The 5,807-nt window shown below is 40.4% G+C and overlaps 1 pseudogene; it reads right to left on the reverse strand.

Annotated features, from left to right (window-relative positions):
* Positions 1-4,743: 4,743 nt before the first annotated feature.
* Positions 4,744-4,946, reverse strand: LOC125616079 (annotated as a pseudogene).
* Between the last annotated feature and the right edge of the window lie 861 nt (positions 4,947-5,807).

A 5,807-nucleotide genomic window follows, 5' to 3' on the forward strand; every position in this document is an offset into this window, starting at 1 on the left:
CTTATTACTGATGACAGAAGAGCCATTGGACATGTTAGCCTGGAGCCTGCCCATGCCCTTCTGAAGCCCTTTCTGTGGTACACAGCTGACAAACCTGCTCCCCAAGTGCACCAACACCAACACAGTGACCTCACCGAGGATGAATCTATAATTCTCTGAAGGCTGACTGGTTCTTCAGAACATGCTGAGGGACAAGGTAGAGGCATGTTTAAAGCTTGTACTTTCCTTGCTGACTGTACGGCCAGGATTGCTCCATCTAATGGAAAGTCTACAAGAAGCTGCAGGAACTTCATTTTTTTTTTTTTTAATTTTTCCTTTTTAGGCTGATAAATTGTCTACCTATAGGAAGTAGTAGGTCTTGTTTGAACAAACTTTGGAATGTGTAGTGACCACTGGAATCACAGAACTGAATTAACTAATGGATTATAAAGGGAGACATCAATTTAAAAGACAGTGGCCCACATCTGCCTGGTAAAGACTTGGGAGGGCTAAAACTTGGAATGGCTTGGCATGGTGGTGCATGCCTGTAGAGCTGAGGAGGCCAGCCTCAGCAATTTAGCAAGGCCCTAAGCAACTTAGTGAAACCTTGCCTCAAAATAAAAAATGAAAAGGTTTGGGAATGTAAGTTAAAGCACTCCTGAGCTCAATTCAGTACAAAAAACAAAAAAAAGAAGAAGAAGAAGAAACTTGGAATGATGAAATTCTCCTAAACTAGCATCATAATGTATGTTGTAGGTAAGTGGAATGGCATTTAAAAAACAGAAACAAAACCAGAATACAGTTTCTCCAATAAATAGATTTAAAAATTTGAATTATATTATTGTATTTGAAAAGCAATATACACTCCTATGGGAAATACAAAAAATGTGGGAAGAAGATTTCAGATTTCAGAAATCACTATATTGTTATACAAAATGATGAGTGTCACAGCTTATTTTATTTTCTGCTAGTCTTGTTTTCCTTTGTGCTGCTTTTTGGTAACATACTCTGTGTATGCGTGAATACATAGTATTTAGTGGGCTGGTAAACCTGTGGAAGCCTGCCGCAGTCTGGCTGGGCACAATCAGGAGCCACTTGTCAAAAGAAACTAACTTTATTTTTAGAACCACACACGCCAAACAAAACAGCCTCTCAGGAAAAATCCTCAGAGCCTCAACTGCCACCACCGGCTTTCCACAAGCCTCTCTCTCCCACACCAGCTTCTCTCCACCTCCCACAATCCTCCTGCTCTTGAGGCCGATTGGCTGGGTCACGTGGGCGGAGCCAAAAAAAGTCCCCCAATGAGCAGCTCCGTGGTCTGAAAGGGCAGGGAAACAGTCCAATGAGCATCACCGCAGAGGAGCCAATCAGCTAGATGTTGCTGGGGCCGAGGAGCCAATCAGCTAGATGTTGCTGGGGCCGCTGTGAGCCAATCATCAGCCAGCAGCTGGAAGTTTGCTGGCAGCTGGAAGTTTGCTGGGGCCCCTTTGGCTGTGGCTCTCAACAGAAGCCTTTACCTTTTTCATCTTTACACTGAGAATAATCATAGTATTCTACTTCATAGTTTGCATTAATCAAGTTAATACAAAAAGGCAGTTAGAACATGCCTGCCACATAGTTTGTGTTCTGTAAAGCCCAGTTATTATTGTTTTATTACTATTATGTAATTGTGCATCTCGTGCTTCTCACTTAACCTATAATGTGCATTTTCCCATGTCAGGCTACACATATCATAAAATGTCTTTTGCTATCTGCTGACATCCAATTACTCTTTATCTAAAATACAGTAACACTAGTTTATATTTCATTCTATAAAATTGGGTGGATTTTTTTTTCTAAAGCCAGATGCCCTAACAAAAATATCATTAAAACAGACTTATTTGATTAGTTGACAAATAAAATATAGATTATTCATTAAGTGTGAATTTCAGATAAGTAGCAAAATTGTTCTTTTAGTATGAGTAGGTACCAAGTATGGCATGGGATATACTTACACCAAAGGAGTACTTTTTGTTCATCTAAAATTTAAATTAATTAAGCCATCTTTATTTTTATTTGCTTCATGTGGCAGCCCTATGAGTGAGAGGAGAAAAAGGTGATGTGTGGGGTATGTTTACCTCACCTTGTTGTTACTAATTTTTGAAAAAAATTTAATTACTTATTAAAAATCTATTATTTGGTAAGAGGTAAATAGAAAATAAAGTGTGAAAAAATAAAAAGAAGGAAAGAAAAGGAAGACAAGTACAAAGTATTTATAGTCTCAAAAAAGTAAATTGAAGTTCCATATTAGACTTCACCAAAGTTATTTAAAAGGCATAAAACAAAGGAAGCTACTTATGAGTAGCTATTAGTTTTATGCTTTAAAAGCACTACAGGAAATTCATTCTGGTGATGATCAACACTGTGTTTTATGGAACTATTCTAGGCTTTCTGATTTCCTGGTAGAATATGCCCCCTATGTGGCAGTCCACGCCTGAAAAGACTTTTGTGAAGTTCAGCTGAGGATTATCCATACACCAAACCAATTGGTGACAACTAATGGTGACTTCCTTGCCCTGCCCTCCTCTCTCAATCATCACAGACCAGTGGGATTCTGATAAGGGGTTTCCTACTGGGCCTTGTGTAAGAAGAGACGTCTAGGGTCTCAAGGAATCTAAGAATACGATCCACTTTTGTCATTGCTTGATATTCAGTGATGCCCCAGGATTTGTATATTGAGAACTTTGAGCTGCAGGTGGAGGCAAAGGGGCCCAGAGCCTTGTCTGGAAGCTACCCTTGCAGAGGTAGTGCAATATCTTTACCCAGTTGGAACATTTACATGGGGGTTGCTAGCTGTGGGAGCAGATAACAAGCAGGTGGGGAGTGACAGCAGTCTGTTATTCCAAGTCACTGATGCTGACTTTAGGGAATAAAAGATATCATTAGCATCTCGGAGTGGGGCAAGAAGCTTATAATCCAAGTGTATCAGGCGGCTGAGGCAGAAGGATCACAAGTTTGTGAGACCCTGTCTCAAAATAGAAAAATAAAAGGTTGGGGAGTATAGCTCAGTGCTAAAGAGCCCCTGCATTCAATCCTGGTAACCCCTCCACCCCCACCCCCCAAAAAAGAGGCTTCATCAGAGTGTGAAGGATTAGAAGATGCAGGCTAGTACTGTTACATATGACTTAGAAGATGAAAAAGATGCTGCTGAGAAACGCTTATAAGTTTACGCCATCCCCACGGTTTCTCTCGTTTGTTTTCACCCCAAGACATCTCTCCAAAATGCATATCTGTCCGTTTCTTCTCAAAGTGTTTCCTTGGCCTCCCATTGCCAGCTGGGCATGAGAATGGGCATGGTACAGGTGGCACTGGCTGCCCAGGGCCCTCCAGCTGCACCTGCTCTTTTCACTCCAGGTGCCTCTTTGCTTCCTGTTGCCTTGCCATTGAACTTGCCAATAACACAGATGTCAAGTGTTACAGGACAAGATACTATTTCATGCCTTCATTACTTTGCACTTGCTATTTTCTTTGCTTTCAAGGAAGCCTGGGCCTTCCCCCTTTGCTTCTGCACTTCCCTTCCCTTAAAGATGCCTGGTGACCACTGTTTCCTCAGAGCCAGTTCAGTGTCAGTACTGCAGGGCCCTCTCTTTCCATTCCTGGCATCTCCAGAGCTTCACGTTCTCTCCTTGATACCATTCCACATTCTTCTCACAAGATTAGTGGTACCAGGTTATTTGTTCTTGTTCTTTATCTGTCTTCTTCCCATTCATGAGCTTGTTGAGAGCCAGGCCATTTTTTGTTTGTTTGTCTGTCTATTTTCAGGCAACTAGACAGAGTCTGCTACATGGTAAGCAATCAATATTTGTTGGATGGGTGAATTCTAGAAGATACTATACAATACTCAATGCATTTTAATCTCTTCCATTCAACTGAATTCTCTAATAAATTTTCAATTCTGAACTCTCAGATTCTGTAAGTGTGGGATGAACTTTATAAATAGTGGTATTCTTCCTAGGTTCATGGCCAGAGACCCAAAACAGGGCTGTGTAGGATCATCCTAGCTCCTGGGTAGGTCTTTTACCCTACAATTTAGGTATGATTATATATGTTGAATTCCCGATGTAGTCCTACTGTCAACCCCTCAGAGGGTTCTACCACAATGGGCAAGGGAAGCAGACCCACTGCAGTTTGATTTTAGCCCTGCGGTCTCTCATGAAGCTGTCCATTAGATTAAGAAAGAAGTTACAAGACAAGGAGACTTAATAGAACTGAAGCTTTTCAAAGAGAGTGGTAAGGGGGAAACAAGAAAATCCTTTATCAGAGTAGGTATCTGTCAGAGATATCATAGTGCTCCTGTTATAAAGGACAGCTGCCACTACATTTGATTCTACATAGGTCTTTGGAACCTGCTAATTCTCTTTCAAGCTTCAGTTTGATATGAAGTCATCTTCTCTCCTTGAGAAATCCTTCCTTAGAAATAGAGGAGTGGATTGCTTGTCAGTACCCCTGAGACTTCTCTGAGTTGAAGGGGGAGTGATTCACTCAGTGTGGCATCTAGCCTCTTTGACTAATCTCTCATATAAGATGTGTAAGTGACTAATAGATGGGAAAGTTCCCTAGAGAAAGTAACTTAATTGCTTATAAGTTTCCTGAGTCTGCCTGTATGAGAATCTCTGAGATCTGCCTCAGGATAATCCAAAAATGGCTCAAAAGACTCCCTAAAAGTTTTAGGATTGCTTTTTTCCTACAAATTTTAATCAGGAGATTTTTTTTTCCCTTTAAAGACATTTTAATGGTCAAAAGCATGACCTAAAATTCAGCAGTGGTCTCTGAACTTGTAAATGATCTTAGAGAGTTGAAATGAAGTAAATGTTTTCAGTACCTAGAACTTGGCTCCTGGATATGTCATCTTGGGAAAAGTTTTCAATTAGCAATAATCGCACCTTGGATAAACCTCATTGGCTACGATACTGCCACTGTGCAAAGCTCTGGATATGTCATCTTGGAAACAGGGGTCTTTTTAGCTCCTGCTGGCATCTTCCAGCTTCTCTGTCCCTCTGTGCCTCTTCCAATAACACTTCTGAAGTGTGAAGTAGCTAAGTTTAAAAACATACTGACACACCTGGTACATGCCTGTAATTCCAACAGTGTGGGAGGCTGAAGCAGGAGGATTGCAAGTTTGAGGTCAACCTCAGCTATTTAGACAGACCCTGTCTTATAATACAAAAATAAAAAGGTCTGGGAATATAGCTCGGTGCTAAAGTGCCATAGGTTCAATTCCCAATACCAATAAATAAATAAATAAACAAGTAAATAAACAATGATAATAAATAAATAAATAAATACCACACTGACAAAATTCCCCTTCTTTCTCAAAGGACTCTAGGTAAGCTCTCTAAAAAGGGAGAGGTGTGGCTGTAGATCAACTCTGCTCAAAGTAGTCCACCTCCCCCACCCCATAACATACACCTCTGTTTTGGATCTATCTGGTTTTCTCTAGCTTCCCTCTTCTTTCCAAATTTCTAACTCCTTTCTCTGACAGTGAAAAACCTGGCTCTCATTATGCACAATAGATTTACTTTTTCTTCATTCCTAAGTATAGCACATAAAATAGTTTCAGAATTGCTAACTCATACCCATGACAGATACCAATTTATTGGAGCATAATATTTGTGTGCAGTTCCTTTGTCTTCAATATTTTAATATATAGAAGAAATTCGATTTCCCAAAGCTGCACAGGTTCTTTTATTCCCCATCCCCTTAAGGGCGTTTTTCTCATTCATTTGTAATGCAGTGAGTTTCATTGGTTTTGTTGGTTTTCCATCCACCCCACTCCCATCCCCAGATTT

The sequence above is a fragment of the Marmota marmota genome, unplaced genomic scaffold (assembly GCF_001458135.2).
Source record: "Marmota marmota marmota unplaced genomic scaffold, marMar, whole genome shotgun sequence".
NCBI lineage: Eukaryota > Metazoa > Chordata > Mammalia > Rodentia > Sciuridae > Marmota > Marmota marmota.